The 17,166-nt window shown below is 43.6% G+C and overlaps 1 long non-coding RNA gene across 1 annotated transcript in view; it reads right to left on the bottom strand.

Moving 5' to 3' along the window:
* LOC143840739 (uncharacterized) overlaps positions 1–14,328 on the bottom strand; it is a 113,171-nt gene extending 98,843 nt beyond the window's left edge. Inside the window, exons 1-2 of the long non-coding RNA XR_013232364.1 lie at positions 14,071–14,328; positions 7,100–7,224 (exon numbers count right to left, since the gene is read on the bottom strand). This is a non-coding gene — a long non-coding RNA (uncharacterized LOC143840739). The remainder of the gene's footprint in view (positions 1–7,099; positions 7,225–14,070) is intronic.
* Between the last annotated feature and the right edge of the window lie 2,838 nt (positions 14,329–17,166).

Genomic DNA, 17,166 nt, shown 5'->3' with positions numbered 1-17,166 from the left:
AAACTTCTTTTCTAAATCCACCAGTATGCTCCTTGAGTTAACTGACTCTTAAGACTTCATAAGGCAGTCTCTAATCACATCACATCATGTATCTCTCCACTCTTCAGAGGTATCTCCCTGTTGAGGTCGCTCCCCTCCCCAAACATCATTCCCCAAATTTCCAGGTATTTTTCAACCCTATTTGTCACTCAAACAGCTATACCAGTAGCTGATCAAAAAAAGAACTGCTGCATTTGCATCCTGCCTTTCTCCCTACAGTACTTAAAATAATTTCATTCTCATAATAACTCAGTGAGGCAAGTTAGGCTCAAAGTGCATGACTAGCAAGATGCAACGGCAGAGTGGAGATTCAAAACTGGGACTCCAAGATCCCAGCCCAGCATTCGAACCACTTCACCAGACTGGCTCTCACACAGCTCCTGATCTCCCTATAGAAGAAGAAAGAAAAGGTACTTCTGACCTGCCCAGTTGGGAGGAACAGAATCAGTGCTTCTAATCTTCCCATTGCCAAAAGGGAAAGGAAAAAAGGATCCTTCCTTGGCAAACCATGTTGCTGCGGGAGAGGAGAAAGTTCATCTTATCTCTAAAACCAAAGCAATCTGCTCCTTTTCTCTGCCATTCAAGTCAACACCTCCTGATCCTGCATAAAAACTACTTTGAGTAGAAAGCAACATTTCCTCAGTAGGAGACCAGAATACGATTCCCAGCAGATCCTCGTCACCGGGGAGGGGGGGGTGCATATGGATTCTGATGGCTTCTTGATTCTACAAATAGACATGACCAGGCTGCGAACAGTCCATTGATTAATCAGCTGTGGCAAACAGGATATGAGTTGAACTGGCAGGTGTTCAAACATCCCTATTCGGAAGTTGTGGTAGAAAAGAAAGTGTTGTCAAGTCACAGACAACCTAAGGCAACCCTGTAGGGCCTTCAGGAGAAAGAGATGAACAGTATGTCACTGTCTAGCAACCCTGGTGTCCCATCTAAATACTATCCAGGGCTGACCCTGTTTCACTTCTGAGATACAACATGGTTGGACCAGTCTGGGCCATCCAGGTCAGACATCCACCCCATTTCACCCAGGGGGCTTATGCTCTGGGAAGGTTAATAGGACTACAGCCTATCAGTGCAATGCTGCACAGAGTTGCAACCTTCTAAAGCCATTGACTCAAATGGACTTAGAAGAGTGTAACTCAGGGATAGTCAAACTGTGGCCCTTTAGATGTCCATGGACTACAATTCCCATGAGCCCCTGCCACCAGGGAATTGTAGTCCATGGACATCTGGAGGGTGTAGTTTGACTACCCCTGGTGTAACTCTTCAGAATTGCAGTGTACATCACCAAGCGATATGAGAAAAAATAAAACGTTACTTAGAATAACTTGTAAATGCATCCTTTAAAAAAGGAGAGAGCTTCACAGAAGAAAGATCGTCCACCATCAGGACTCATGCATCTCCTTGAATCATTGAGTAAATTACTGAAAGTCGTCCCAGAGAGTGAGACATTGATTAAACTGCCAATGAATCACATTCTTGTATTGCGCGGCAATGCCTTAAGGTACAGATTGCATTTAATTGCCGTCTGTTCTAACCTGAATGCACAGCAGGATAGATTATTACCTCATTTAACTCCAAGCAATCTAAGGCAAGGCCATCCTGCAAAATAGTTTAAATCCAAAATAAATTAATGATAAAAGTGATACTGTTTTTATTTGTTGTGTACTATCTCCATATTCATTCATTCATTCATTCATTCATTCATTCATTCATTCATTCATTCATTCATTTATTTATTTATTTATTTATTTATTTATTTATTTATTTATTTATTTATTTATTTATTTATTATATTTGTGTACCCTCCTCCCCTGAGGCTCAGGGCACTTCACATGGAATGGAAAAACAGTACATGGGACTTTGTATATATAACATATAATTACCTAGCTCTACATAACATATAAACAGACTACAACAATAATGACACTGGCAATCATAACTGAAAGTAACATTCTATTAGAAATAACAGTTCGAACAGGTCCATGGTTCAGAATGGGTGTATGGATTCCTGGGAGGGAGGTAAGGATCAGTGCGGTACAGCCATGCTGGTTCTATTAGATCTGTCAGCTGCATTTGACATGGTTGACCATGACCTGCTGGCTTCCCACCTTGCCGGGATGGGGATACGGGGCACAGGCTCGTGCTGGATATGCTCATTTCTCCTAAACCGGACCCAGAGGGTGGCTGTGGGGGAAGAACTGTCGGGCCCAGTTCGGCTCCCTTGTGGGGTTCCTTAGGGCTCAATCCTTTCCCCCACGCTGTTTAACATCTTTATGCACCCTCTGGCTCAACTGGTGCAGAGTTACAGCTTGGGTTGTCATCAATATGCGGATGACACCCAGCTGTATCTCCTGATGGACAGCCACCCAGACTCTCCCCTAGAACAATTTGCCAGATGTTTGGAAGCAGTCGCTGGGTGGCTTGAGCAGAGTCGCCTAAAAGTCAACCCCTCCAAGACGGAGGTCCTGTGGTTAGGAGGTAGGGGGGCAGCTCAGGAAGCGCGTCTTCCCACCCTGGCAGGGACGCAACTGGTCATCACGTCCCAGGCCAGGAACTTGGGTGTGACCTCTGATGCCTCGTTAACTTTGGAGGCTCAGGTCAAAAAGGCTTTTTCCCCATCTTCTCCAGGCTCGGCTACTGTCCCCTGAACACTTAGCCACAGTGATCCATGCGACGGTCATCTCCAGAATAGATTTCTGTAACTCGATCTACATGAGCCTGCCCATGGGCTTGATCCAGAAATTGCAGCTGGTGCAGAATGCGGCTGCTAGGGTTCTCACAGGAACACCTTGGAGGGCCCATATGCAGCCTGTGCTGAGGCAGCTGCATTGGCTTCCGATTGCTGCCCTGATCCGGTTCAAGGTTCTGGTACTTAACTTTACAGCCCTTCGTGGTCTGGGTCCCACATACCTTAGGGACCGCCTTTTGCCCTATGCCCCCCGCAGAGTATTACACTCTGCAGGAGCAAATTTATTGGTCATACCCGGCCCCAGGGAGGCACACTCGGCTTCGACCCACTCCTCCATGAATCAGCTGGGTGACCCTGGGCTAGGCAGAGCCCTGATAGTGCTGTTCTGAACAAGCAGTCCCGTCAGAAGCTCTCTCACCCTCACCTACCTGACAAAGTGTCTGTTGTGGGGAGAGGAAGGGAAGGTGATTGTAAACTGGGCTCATCAGGTCTAAATAAGGGAAAGATATCATTGAGTTAGTATGCTGAGTGTACAAAACAAGTGGTGGAGGGTTTAGCACACTTCACCAGGTGCCCGGGTGCCAGTTTGGTGTAGTGGTTAGGAGTGTGGACTTCTAATCTGGCATGCCAGGTTCGAATCTGCGCTCCCCCACATGCAACCAGCTGGGTGACCTTGGGCTCGCCACGGCAATGATAAAACTGTTCTGATCGAGCAGTGATATCAGCGCTCTCTCAGCCTCACCCACCCCACAGGGTGTCTGTTGTGGGGAGAGGAAATGGAAGGCGAATGTAAGCCGATTTGAGCCTCCTTTGTGTAGAGAAAAGCGGCATATAAGAACCAACTCCTCCTCTTCCTCCTCCCTGTAAGAATCGCACACAGAAACCCATACACTGGTAGAAGATAGATGTCTCCCACCATCGTATTTTGTTATTATTGGATGAGGTTGACTGTCCACAGCCTTTTTAGTTTGGATTCAATCTGATTGCGTTATGGAACTGGCTTTGATAAGCATAGTTCAACTCTGACGGTTTTCTGGCTCTTTCTGGTTATGTTTTTCTGGTCAACTAGATCAAATATGAGCCTAGGAGACATGTGTTCAGTGTTTGCTTGAAGGTGTTCCAGAAGGTGTTGCTGAGCCCTTTCTGCTTAATGCTGTAACCACTGCTTTATGGGGCACTACAGGAATCCTATCCCCATTAAAAAACAAAACAAAACATGAGATTTGGAACTATCCTTAAAGACTGTCCAAAAACTTCCAGAAAGTCTAGATTGTGTATTGGAACGTGTTTGCTGTGTATGGTGTGATGTTTACGGGTTGATTTATAGATTAAGGCAGGCTTTCTCAACCAGGGCTTCATGAAATCATGGGGTTGCTTGATGGCCCTGGAAGGATTTCCCAAATGGGTGAGAGTTAATCATTTTTAAATATTTTTAAAGAAAATTTTAAACATTTATTGGGTGATATGACCATCATATTGACCCCCCCCCAGGTAAATGATGGGCTTGAAGGGGATGGGAAGGGCAGGAGTCCCAAGTGGGTGGGTATGCAGCTATTGTTATACAACCATATTCTACAAGACTGCACTACTTCTGGGGTTTTTTGACGCCTGAAGAATATTTCAGGAGTTTCTCAAAAGTTGAGAAATACTGGATTAAGTTAATTTTACCACATCCGGTAATCTTTGTATACTTTAATTTTGAATGTGCATTGTATTAAATTTACATAAAATAACTTTATAAATAATCATTTTATAAATTATTAGCCATTTTAAAGAACTTGATGTGTGAAAGCACAGGTACATGAAATCCTTAAATTAATACTCCAGTGTGATTCAGTCCTGCTGTGGTTGATGTGTGTGGATATTAGAGTTTCTCATAATTACACAATGTCATTTCCAATCATCCCTTGGAAGTGACACTATGATGCACACAACACCAACACCTCTTGCATCCCCCAAGCTCCTGCCAATGGCGGGGCATTCCATGGCAACCATACTGGATGTACACCTATTGGTTGTGGGAGCTGATGCAGCCAGTGATACATGTTACCCCTTCCTTCCTCTTCTGCCTATCAGGACTCATGGCCCTTTCTTTTAAAAAAGATGATTAAAGTTCATTAGGAAATTGTACGATCTTGAGTTATAAAACACAAAGGAGTGATATGACGGAATGGATATTATAAAGCGGTTTCTAAAGCACAATGCTTAGCCAATGAAAGTCCCAGTGTGTTGAAGATATACATTCCTCAAGATTAGGACAGGACAGGACAGCTCTGTGTGGGTTAACCACTTTTTATAATACATCAGATAATTACCCCTGATTTCTGACAAGAAGCAGCCTACTATGCATACCAGCATGTTGGGTAAACTTACTCTGACTCTCACTTAGCCTTTTTGTTTAACTTCTCCAGCATACAAAACAGTACTGAGAAGTTTTAAGTCTCATCTCCCTTCCTTCATGTATGTCCAGCTGGGGCTGCCAGGCCCCCTCTGGCTACTGGCAGGACATCAGATCCAGGTTAGGATATTCCTGGGAATTTGGGGGTGGAGCTTTTGGAGGGCAACAACTTCAGTTGGGTACAAGACCACAGATCCCACCCTCCAAAGCAGCCATTTTCTCCTGGGGAACTGATCTCTGTAGTTTGTAGATGAACTGTAATTCCAGGGAATCCCCAGGTCTCACCTGGAGGCTGGCATTGCTAACTCAAGCAGGTAAGGGCTCAGTTGATACTGTTCAGCTATCAAGCACATTCCCTCCCTAGCCCACACAGCTACTCTAGCTAGTAATGAGCTACCTTGGGAAGAGCCCCACTGAGATGGCCCAGGGTGCTCACCAATTAGCTCTACCTAGGTTGTAGTAATTTGCCTTATTCCTTGCACGGTTATGACCTAACCATAACCAGGGCCTTATTAGAGAATACCACCACTCACCATGACACACTGCCAATCTGAAGAAGGCCCTCAAATGGCAAACTTCTGATCCTACATCATGCCCAGGGATAGTGGATACATCAACTTCACAAAAGGACAGAGCTCAAATTGCCTCTCTTGCGCCCCTCTAATTGACTGCTGTACATGAGGCAACAAATGAGGCAGCCCAGGAGTCAATAGTACCTTTGCACTTCATTTAAACTTAATACTGGTACATATACTATATAGGCTGGGGAAATTAATTTTAAGAATATGGGTTTCCTTTTTGGAAAAGACATAAAAATGATACAGAGGGTAACTTTTGATGTTTGGCAGACTAGAATTCCAATGAGCCGAAGTCTTTTATATTGAATTCTATTAGTATGTTCTAAATTCCATATAGAGAAATGATGCTAAATATGGTTAGCTCCTCCCTTATTTTTTAAAAAATGGCCTTTTAAGATGTGGGACAGAAGTTGACTGCTCATCAAGAAGCTAGAAACGTTAAGTTTATGGAAACAGGTAGAATTACCATAACTCTCGTAAGCAATTAATAATTGTTAGATTATGGGAAAATACTGTTTTACTTTTGTAATTTTTATAACCATGAATTGTAAAGATTATTCATACATAGCCCCACACCCAACTTAAAAACAAAACATAAGGGAGCAGAACATGATTAAAACAGAAGTATTTTACATAGAGGAAAGATGAGCTATGCAACACCATTTAAGCTGAAGGGCTACAAAAGAGAAAGCTATCTCCTGCTCTGCTTCTGGAGTGCTTTGGGAGTCTGTGATGGGTCTGGTCATGGGCAAGTCTTTGCTGGCGCCTCCAAGCCTTGTATCAGTGCTGGTTCAGGGTCTCTTTAGGAAGACCCTGAGACCTCAGCCCCATGAGGAAGACCTGCCAAGGCAGGCCTTTGGGACAGGTTATCCTCGTACTCCAATGAGGACTCATCCTTCCATGCTAAGATGAAACAGTTCATGACAGGCAGGAGATGGTTTTGAATGTCAAATCTGTGCAAAACACAGAAGTCAAACGTCTTTCCTACAAAATGGCTACTATTTAAAAAAAAAACTGGGGGAAATTCCATAACACATCTCCAAGTTTAGTGATCATGGACAGAGTTCTATGCTGAAGGAATTAACGGTGCAATCCTAAATATAGGTGGGCATGGAAGCGTATTACTCTGTTTAGGATTACCCTGAAAATCAGAAGAAGAAAATCATAGATCAAATTAGGGTGCAAAGAAGCTCAGTTACTTAAAGGAGAATGATCCATTCATGCTTTTTAACCATTTGGTAGGTAGCTCTAAAACCCAAAATGACATATGAACGGAATACCAGCATGTTTAAAATGTTTCTTCCCCCTACACATCCTTCGGGCCATAGACCATGGTTTTTCTCTTCATCCTCTTTCCCCCAGTTTCTGTTCTTATACCTGAGATTTCCAGCAGCCTTTTCTGGCATATTCGTTCTCTCTTCATTCCTCCGTGAGACCTAGATCTCTTCATCCATCAGTCTCCCTTAATAGGTTTTTTCAGCTTCTGCAGGATACATCCTCTCCTAAAAAAATAAAATAAAGCTTATTGTGCTTTTTGTTCCCTGGAAGTGAGCAACTTGGATCCTGGCATCTATCCAAGCATCCACGGACTTTCCCTTTTCGCCCCTCCTGCAGCAGACCACTGAGTTCTCACAATGTTTTTTGCAGGTGTGCAGGCCTGCTAAAACAGCACTGAGATCACAGAATCATAGAGTTGGAAGGGGCCATCTAGTCCAACCCCCTGCTCAACGCAGGATCAGCCCAGAGCATCCTAAAGCATCCAAGAAAAGTGTGTATCCAACCTTTGCTTGAAGACTGCCAGTGAGGGGGAGCTCACCACCTCCTTAGGCAGCCTATTCCACTGCTGAACTACTTTGACTGTGAAAAATTTTGTCCTGTATATCATTGTACTTGAAGTTTAAACCCATTACTGCACGTCTTCTCCTCTGCAGCCAACAGGAACAGCATCCTGCCCTCCTCAAAGGTCAAAGTGGAGTAGGCAATGAGAAGGGAGAACTGGGAGAAATTGCCACCCCCTCCTCCACATACACAAATGCCATTCCGTCACAAGAGCTGTGTCATAGATAAATGGCTTAAAAACATTTATAAATGGTTAATTGCTTTGGAGATTTTTTTTTTAAAAGAACATTTTAGCTTTCGTGAAAGGTAGTTATTTCTACATTTCAGAAATCGATTAATTTCAGAGGTTCATTAAGAATTCAGATTTGAGAGAGAACCGCATTTACAAGCAAAGCGAGAACAACAGCGACCCGAAGCCCAGGCGGCACATTCCGATAATCCCCTTTTCCTCCTCCTCCCTGAATTTAATTGCTACTCAGCAGAGCCAAGAGTTAAATTCTCCCCAGCTGAAGCAGCTCCTCTAGTGTTTTTGCACCCTTCAGCCTGATGCACTGAACCATACCCCACCTGGCAGGCACTTTTTCTCAGTGTCATTATTTAGCATCCAAACGCAATCCCATCCCACTCTTTCTCATTTCAGCAGCCATATCTGGCGTGTTTGTTAGGATGGCAGCCCACAAGGAGAGCATTCCAGTAGTGCTGTGGAGCCAGCCCTCGCTCTGCTCCCGTAAAGGGATGGGTGCCACTCAGATACAAATTTGGAAATCAGCTCAAATGGCTCTCAATGCCTTTTGTCTCCGTGTTTGCGCTTCTATGAACAGGCGGCCTGGCTGAAAGGAGCAAAGCTCGGATCATTTAATAACGAACTCGCCAGCTTGTGTGCAGACATGTTAAGACTGCTCTGATCATCCTCATATCTCTCCTTGTCGTTTGTTTGCGCTCTGGAAGAAAGACACGGGATTCAAAGAACAAGTGAAGCTAGGGTTTATTAAAACCGGGTCAGCAACATGACTTCTTATCTTAGTGGCTTCCTAGCAGATTTGGTGGTGCCAGTAGGCTGCCCATGTGAGTGGCATCAATCGCCCTGTCTCAAACCTCCACACAACAGTATTTCTGTACCTTCTCAATGCTGTACCCCAAATATGTGCTGAGAAAGGCCTGATTCTATCTCTTTGCTCTATTCTGGGCAGGAGGGTTTGTTTGTTTTTTAAATTTAACTCACCAGTTGTAAGGCTCTCTAGACAGGCAGCTGCAAGAGGTAAACTTCGCAATTCCCTTCATCTTTGGATGACTTTGCCAGTTTTCGCCCACCAAGACTCATTTATATAATGAACACCATATTGATGAAAATTCAGTTGTTTTTTGATTCTGAAATATCTTCTAAACTTCATTGTCTTTCTCAACTCTTTTTTTGTTGTTGTTGAGAAACCTGAAACATTCTTCAGGATTCAAGAAACATCAGAATTGGTGCAATTGTTGGGAAGCACAGTTGTAAACATGTCTGCCAGGGGCTCCTCCCCTTCCCACACTCTCAGGCTCAACATTGGCCATTTGGAGGGGCATGGGTTGACATGACCATAGATGGTCGTATCACCAGATCAATGTTTAACACATGTAAAACATATATTAAAAATAACTTTTCCCCCATTTGGGAAACTCTTCCTGGGCTGTCAAGAAATCCCAGGGTTTCATGAAAATCTGGTCAAGAAAGCCTGCTGTACAGTATTAATAGAGGAGAGTTACACCCTTCTAAGTCCATAGAAATCAATGGGCCTATAAGAGTATAACTATGTTTAGGATTGTAGTATTTCACTGTGGCAGCTAGAAATGTTTTTTTTAAATATGTAGTTCTTTAAAACGTTTCTGTGATGCCTTTCCACCCAAATAGGGTCCTCAAAGCAATGAACAACCAACATGAAAAAATTAAAATAAATTATGCATACAATAATTTATTCAAAACATATAAACAGTCATAAAACCCCAAACTGGGGTGGAGGCCAATAACTTTATTGTGGGACTTGTGAAACAGGGACACCCAGAGCAGGTCCTTCAAAAAGGACTGGAGTGGATGGGTCACTTCATAGGGCAGAGCCAGCTTGGTGTAGTGGTTACGAGACTTGTCTTGGCAGTAGCAAGTGCGAAAAGGATCTAGGAATCTTAGTAGACCACACATTGAAGATGAGTCAACAGTGTGACTCAGTGGCTAAAATGGCGAATGGGATTTTGGGCTGTATCAAACAGAGTATTGTGCCCAGATCGTGGAAGGTGATGGTCCCACTTTACTCTGGTCTGGTTCGGACTCACTTGGAATACAGTATTCAGTTTTGGGAACCCCAGCTGAAGAGGGATGTAGATAAACTGGACTGTGTCCAGAGGAGGGCAACAAAGATGGTGAGGGTTTTGGAGACCAAGATATATGAAGAAAGGTTAGGGGAGCTTGGTCTGTTTAGCCTGAAGAGGAGATGACTGAGAGGGGATTTGATAATCATCTTCAAGTATTTAAAAGGCATCCATATAGAGGGTGGAGCAGAGTTGTTCTCTCTTGCCCTGGAGGGACGGACCAGAACCAATGGGATTAAATTAATTCAAATGAAATTCCTTCTCAACACCAGGAAGAAGTTCATGACACAGCGGTTTCTCAGTGGAACAGGCTTCCTCGGGAGGTGGTGGGTTCTCCATCTTTGGAAATTTTTAAACAGGCTGGATAGCCATCAGACGGAGAGACTGATTCTGTGAAGGTTCAAGGGGGTGGCAGGTTACAGTGGATGAGCAACAGGGTTGTGAATATCCTGCATATTACAGGGGGTTAGACTAGATGACCCAGGAGATCCCTTACAACTCTATTATTCTATGATTCTATGTGGCCTAAATCTGGAGAACTTGGTATGATTCCCCACTCCTCCACATACAGCCAGCTTGGTGATCCTGAACCAGTGACAGCTCTCTCAGAGCTCTTCTCAACTTCACCTACCTCACAGGGTATTTTTGGTGGGGGGAGGAAGGGCAGGCAGGAAGGGCCACTTTGAGACTTCTCCGGATTTTATAAAGCAGGGTACAAAAATCCAACTTCTTGTATGCTGCCCCCCCCCCAAATCAATGCCAGCACCTTGAACTGGGTCAGAAACAAACTGGGGTCTAGCGTAGATGAAACAAGACTGAAGTGATAGTCCTCCATGCAACTCCAGTCAACATTCCGACCGTAGCATTTAATGTAATTTATTTATTATTAGATTTGGATTAATTTGCATAATGCACTAACTGTGGTTTCTGGACTGTCCTTAAAGGCAGCCCCACTGGAGTATGTTGCAGTAACCTAAACTAGATGTTACCATGGCATAAACTACAGTGGCTCTATCTTTCCACCCTAAGGAGAGCCACAGCTTGAAACTGGAAATTTCAAGCCAATCCACGTGAACAATAATAATAAGTATTTATGATAGTTGTGTAGGAAAACTGACTAGTAGACAGAGATTCAATAGGTGGACACGTGGACAAATAACTGAGAAATCGCTTCCTGTATTAACTTATATTGATGTTCTTGTATTTGGATTATCTTTGTCATGAGTGTAATTTACTATGATGATGTAATGTTATCTTTCTAATAATCAGAAACATGAAAAATGGATTCCATGGTATTATTTGGTCATGTGAATGTATATATGTTTTAAAAAATATGGACTTAATGCATGTTAAAAAGGGCACGTGTTCCTGGATAGATATCTGATAATAATTTCACTGAAGTGAATATATGGTGTGAATTCTGAACATTTCTGGCTAGAATAAACACAGAGTTTCAGTGGAATATTTAAGGAGTGAGTCAGAATACTGACAGGTAGTTCTCCAGGCCAGTTTAAAACTGCTGCAAAACAATATTAAGGAGAGACTGAAGAAAGTCCTAGGTTAAGGGAACCGACAAAGCACCTGTCTTCTAAATAAACTATTATTGATCAAGCTACTTCACACCAAGGACTTGAAAACAGCAGGAGGCCTGGCTGATAAGGAAGGAAAGAGCTGCAGAACACCAGGCCAATGCTGGCCTGGCTTCTCCGAAGAAACAAAGAGGTTGCAAAAACAGATGGTTCTCCAGGCCTGATACCTCTAAAAACAGAGTGAAGTGTTGATCACCAGGATTAACTATCTGAAGCCTCCTCAGGCCATTTGGAAAGGTATGAGGACAATTCTTTAGGTATCTGCACCAAAGGCAGGAGGCCAAGCAAGCTCTGGCAATTCCTAACAAGCATTTCAGTGGCTCACTGTGTTTGAGGAACCTCTCCAAATTAGGGTTGCCAAGTCCCACCACCACCACTTGGGGGAGGGTGGGGATAGGGATAGGGGATAGGTTGGGAAACTCCTGGAGATTTGGTGATGGAGCTTGGGGAGGACAGCAACATCAGTGGGGTACAATGCCATACAGTCTACTTTTCCAAGCCTCTGTTTTCTCCAGGGGAAATGATTTCTGTAGTTTGGAGATGAGCTGTAATTCTGGGGGATCCCTAGGTCCCACCTGGAGGCTGGCATCCCTACTCCGCTACCTCCCATCAGTCAAAAAGTGTGGAGAGATTTTTGGGGATGGGGACCGGAGAAACACCCTTTAAGTCATATTGGCCTTAAAAAACAACTGCCAGAGCCTGTTTGGTGCTATTCAGTGTAAGAAAAGACTTCAGTGGGAATTCCTAAAGACTCCCCTATATCATCCCAAATATAAAATATATTGTAAGAATTTTCTCCAGAGAATTCATTTTCTTCATACTTTGGCATTGTTTTGTGTAGAGCTTGGAGATTAAAGGGCAGGAAAGCAAAGGAGACATAGTGTAATTATTTCTCCATCAGCACGTTGTCACATGCTGCGAGTGTTTTTGAATGCATGGAACCAGGTACAAAAAACATACTATGGAATGTAGAGGTGATGATAATGTTGCATTAGAACCTGCAGAGGAATACATCTCAAACAACAAATTGTTCAGAGCAACAGAATATTTGACGATAGACAAGTAAGTTGATTGGCAGTGGCCAAAGGTCATTACAATCTTACACATATAGCATATCAAAATTACAAACATCAAAATTAAAACACTCCAGTCTAACCAGAAAGACAGAATATTTGATGCAGCTAAGTTTCTGATAGTGCCAGTCAAAACAATTTTGAAGTCCATTAGATTCAATAGGCTTAGAAGGGATAACTGCTAAATATGGCTGTGTGAAAAGCTGAATAAAGCTTACCTGTCCTGACTGGGATGCTACTTACTACCATGCCCCAGGCCAGGAATTTGGGAGTGACCATAGATGCCTCGCTAACTTTGGAGGCACAGGTCAACAGTGTAGCCTGCCAGGTGTTCTACCATCTTTGTCAGGCATGGCTACTAGCACCCTACCTGTCCTCTGATCACCTGGCCACGGTGCTCCATGCAATGGTCACCTTCAGAAGTAATTCAAGTAAAGGGCAGTAGTAGCCATCAGCATCCCCTCCCATGTCTTTTCAGGCTTTCTATGATATAAGAGTGGGGTGGAAAACAAGCTACATGGCGTTATCTTCAGCAATGGAGAAGCAGCATAGCAACAGGCCCATAGATGAATGGTTCTCCACCATGTTGAAGGATACCATTCTAAATTTATTGTGAAATAGGTCCGTGCTACTTTCCCCTCCCCCAATTAAAAAAAATGTCAAAACCACCCACGTTCCTATTTGGTGGTGGTGGGAAGTGCTGTCAACTTATGTTGATCTCACAGTCTTTTCAAAGCAAGGGATGAATAGAAGTGCCTTGTCATTGCCCGTCTCTGCATAGCAACCTTGGAGTTCCTTGGTGGTCTCCTATTCGGGCCAACCATATTTAACTTCTGAGATTCAAGTGCAGGAAAGCCTGGGACATCCAGGTCAGGGCAGCTCATGCGTCATGTTTCTAAATATACAACATTACTGAGCAGCATGTTGTATTTCAAGGTTCTGGTACTTACCTTTGAGGCCTTATGTGGTCTGGGACTTGTGTATCTGAGGGACCGCCTCTCGGAATACATTCCCCAGAGAATGCTTTGATCAAGTAAGACCAATCAATTGAGGATCCCTGGCCCTAAATAAATTAACTTGGTCTCAACAAGAGTCAGGGCTTTCTCTGCCCTGGTGCCTGCCTAGTGGAATGAGCTCCCCAAAGACATCAGGGCCCTGATGGAACTTGCTAAGTTCCACAGGTCTGCAAGACAGAGCTCTTCCACCGGGCCTCTGGTTGTGGCCAACCAAGAAAGCAGACTATACCACACAGAAACTGGGCCTCTCTCCCCTCATCCCCCCGCTTCCAACTTCTCTCAGTCTAGCTGATTTGCCTTATAACACCATACAGACCAATGCAGGCAGCAACTAATTTTAACCCTTTTAACTTTTAATTGTTGCTTTATGTACAGTCAACTGTTGTTTATTTTTTGTTGCACACTGCCCCCAAAATGGCTAGAGCGAGAGGAGTGGTCTATAAATCAAATTAGACATCAATAAATAGTAAATAAAAGAAGCCCAAACTTACCAGCAAGTCTCCTGAAGCTCCTCTCTCAGGTCATGGAGATCCTTCTCCTCCCTCCTGGCCTTATGGCTCTGCTGCAGTCAACTCACTTTTGAATCATGGCCCACAATTTGAGTACCACTACATGCAACGATTTTCTTTTCACAGGCTGAAAGAGCAGGCTGGATGCATGAGGCAATGAAAAGCAAGCCATTACTTCTATGAGCAGATAGTTTTCTAGGTTCACGTGCTTTTTTGATTAGCACCAAAGGACAGTGCCTCCTTCCCCAGGAAAGTCACACAGACAATCCTCTATGCGCCTACATAATGCATGTTCTTTCTCTCTTTGATGGACATGACTGATGAGTGTTCTTTAAAAACAGACAGCGTCTGCCCTTATAAAAGCTGTTTCTCATGTCGGTTAGATACTGGAGTGTAAATGTTTGCATTTTTGTATTGACAAAACCCTGCCATTTGAAGTCTACAGACAGCATTCCTGTCTTCAGAACCAAGATTAGAGCTCTATTGGAGCCAAACTGTGAATGTTGCAAGGTGAGAGACATACAAAACGCTGCAATTTCTGACCAAAAAAGGGAACTAACAACGATAAGGCAACCAAGCGAACCCATTGAAGAATACCTTGGTGTGACACAATTGACGCCGCTTTATTAACTCCAAAACGATATTGCCATGTATGGAAAGATGCACTAGAGACTGGCTTCATTATCTTTTGAGGAACGCCAAGGTTAATGATATCGGGGAATGTGGGGGTAATGGTGCCAACTGTGTCGCTGGAATTCATAGGCAATGCTACAACTTCAGAATTATTCTGCTGTTGTGGGCTCAGGCTGAGCATCTGCCGTATACATTTAAGCAAAACAAAAGCAAGCCATTAACAGCAGGTATTATTTATTTTAAAAATGATGACTAGAAACCCAGTGTGATGTAGACCAAAAAAAAAAGGGGGGGGAAGCCAAGAGGTTGCAAGCTGAGCCGCTTACAGGCTCACGAGATAAATAGACATGAATGTTTGGTAATTCGATTGTTCTACATTAAGGTTAATAGTAGGAGAAATTACATATATATTAATTTCAAGTAATGTTGGCTTTCAGTGGGCTTTCTGATTTACACTTCACTGTTTTGACATTGTTTCTAAAAGTGGAGACGAATCGAGGGTGGGACAAATACTGCATTTTGCAAAAATTCACACGTTCATATTTTGGCACTGAATTTTTTATGAGAGATGCTTCACTTGGTAGCAAAGTTTGATAAGCTGCCACACTCTCTCTGAGGGGGAGTTAAATAGCACTCTTTCTGGCAAGTTTCGCATAGAATGAACTGGGATTTCAGAGTTCAAAGGCAAAGACCTAGTGGTCTTCCGGTCGGTCAGGTATCGATGGCCATTTTTAAGCAATACTGACCTAACAAAGGGAGGAGAGAAAACTCAGCATAACAATAGCAACTTTAATACCGTCAGCAGATAAATACAGAAGGTAGAGCAACCACCCAACCCTCTTCCCTTCCATTTTGGTTAGAGCTCAGCTAAACAAAATGCTGGAAATTTGTACCTGGATCACCAGATCAACTTTTTTTTTTAAGCGTCCATGGTGGTAAGGGAAGGGCCATATTAGAAGACCACACTCCTAACCACAAGGGATTGGACAGAAAGGTTATCTCTCTTGACCTGTTTCCTGTACAGAAATCAGCTCCCCAGTTTGTTCCATGTGAGGAAAAAAATCTTGCAGCTTTGTAGTGTTCTTTTAAGGGAGGAAGAAACTTGGAGGTAATGGTATAGGGCAAAATAGCATAAAAGGGTTCTCTTTCCCCCAAAACTACAGTTCTAAATGTTGTATTTAGTACAAGTAAAATTCCATTTGTAAGGATCACGAAACATTACTGAACATGTCATTTTTTCATAGACCACCACCTCAACATTTCTTTTAGAAGAAGAAGAAGAAGAGTTGGTTCTTATATGCTGATTTTCTCTACCCGAAGGAGTCTCAAAGCGGCTTACAATCGCCTTCCCTTTCCTCTCCCCACAACAGACACCCTGTGAGGCCCTGATATCACTGCTCGGTCAGAACAGCTTTATCAGTGCTGTGGTGAGCCCAAGGTCACCCAGCTGGTTGCATGGGGGGGAGTGCAGAATCGAACCCGGCTCGCCATATTAGAAGACCACACTCCTAACCACAACACCAAATTGGCTCTTTTAGGAGCAAACTTTCTTAGAGGTGTCTTATACTGCATCTCTCTGTCCACTACTGATTGCTGGAAGGAGCCCTCAATCACTTGCCGATTTGGTTTTGCAGCCCATCCACAACTTTGTCATAAGCACCAATAAATATTCTACTTCATTTGTGTTGGCAACTGAGGAGGGTGAAGGGCAGCATTCTTAGCATCCTTTCTTTCTTTCCCTTCTACTTCTCTTTGTGTCTTTCTCTTACAAGGTTCCCCCCTCCCATATATTTTCTTGCTCTATGTAGATTACTGGGCTAGGATAAGAGCACAGTTTAGGGGCACAGGGGGGAGGCAAATAGCTTGTGGAAAGGGCTGTGCCGCTCCACTAACTACACACTCCATGGAGGCAGGGTTGGCTGGTGGCAGTGGCTGCAGGGAGCGACCCAGGTCTAGGGATGCTGTATACAAGGTGGGACTCTTCCTCACCTTGAATGGAACTGCCCATTCAAAGCTAGACTGGCCCAGGCCAATAGACCACCAGGACTGTACCAATACCTCCCCCCCCCCATTATTGTTATATTAAATAATTACCTGCTTAGGCAAAAACCTCAATGAGCAGAGTAGGTATAGTATTTCTTTCTATTCTCTTGCCCATCAATGTAAGCACAATGTTTCTGTCTGCTGCTGCTATATATTCTGCTGTCAATTATCTGAACAGCAGCTAGAGAAAATGGACCAAGTTTTCTATTTTATTGTTTCTTATTAGAGTGGGTATGTGCAGCTTACACTAACTACTGCCATATGTATGGGACATTGCATTTATGGCCTTTTGCAATGTTCAACATGCAAAGGCTGACTCAACAATACAGCAAAGTGCTTGCTGAAGGTAAGCTGGGTAAGGTCCTCTGATAGACTGCCTCTCCCCTTAATTCCCTCCCTCCG

The sequence above is a fragment of the Paroedura picta genome, chromosome 6, assembly GCF_049243985.1.
Source record: "Paroedura picta isolate Pp20150507F chromosome 6, Ppicta_v3.0, whole genome shotgun sequence".
Lineage (NCBI taxonomy): Eukaryota > Metazoa > Chordata > Lepidosauria > Squamata > Gekkonidae > Paroedura > Paroedura picta.
The sequence above is the reverse complement of the archived record's forward strand: the minus strand, read 5'-3'. Positions and strand labels throughout refer to the sequence as shown.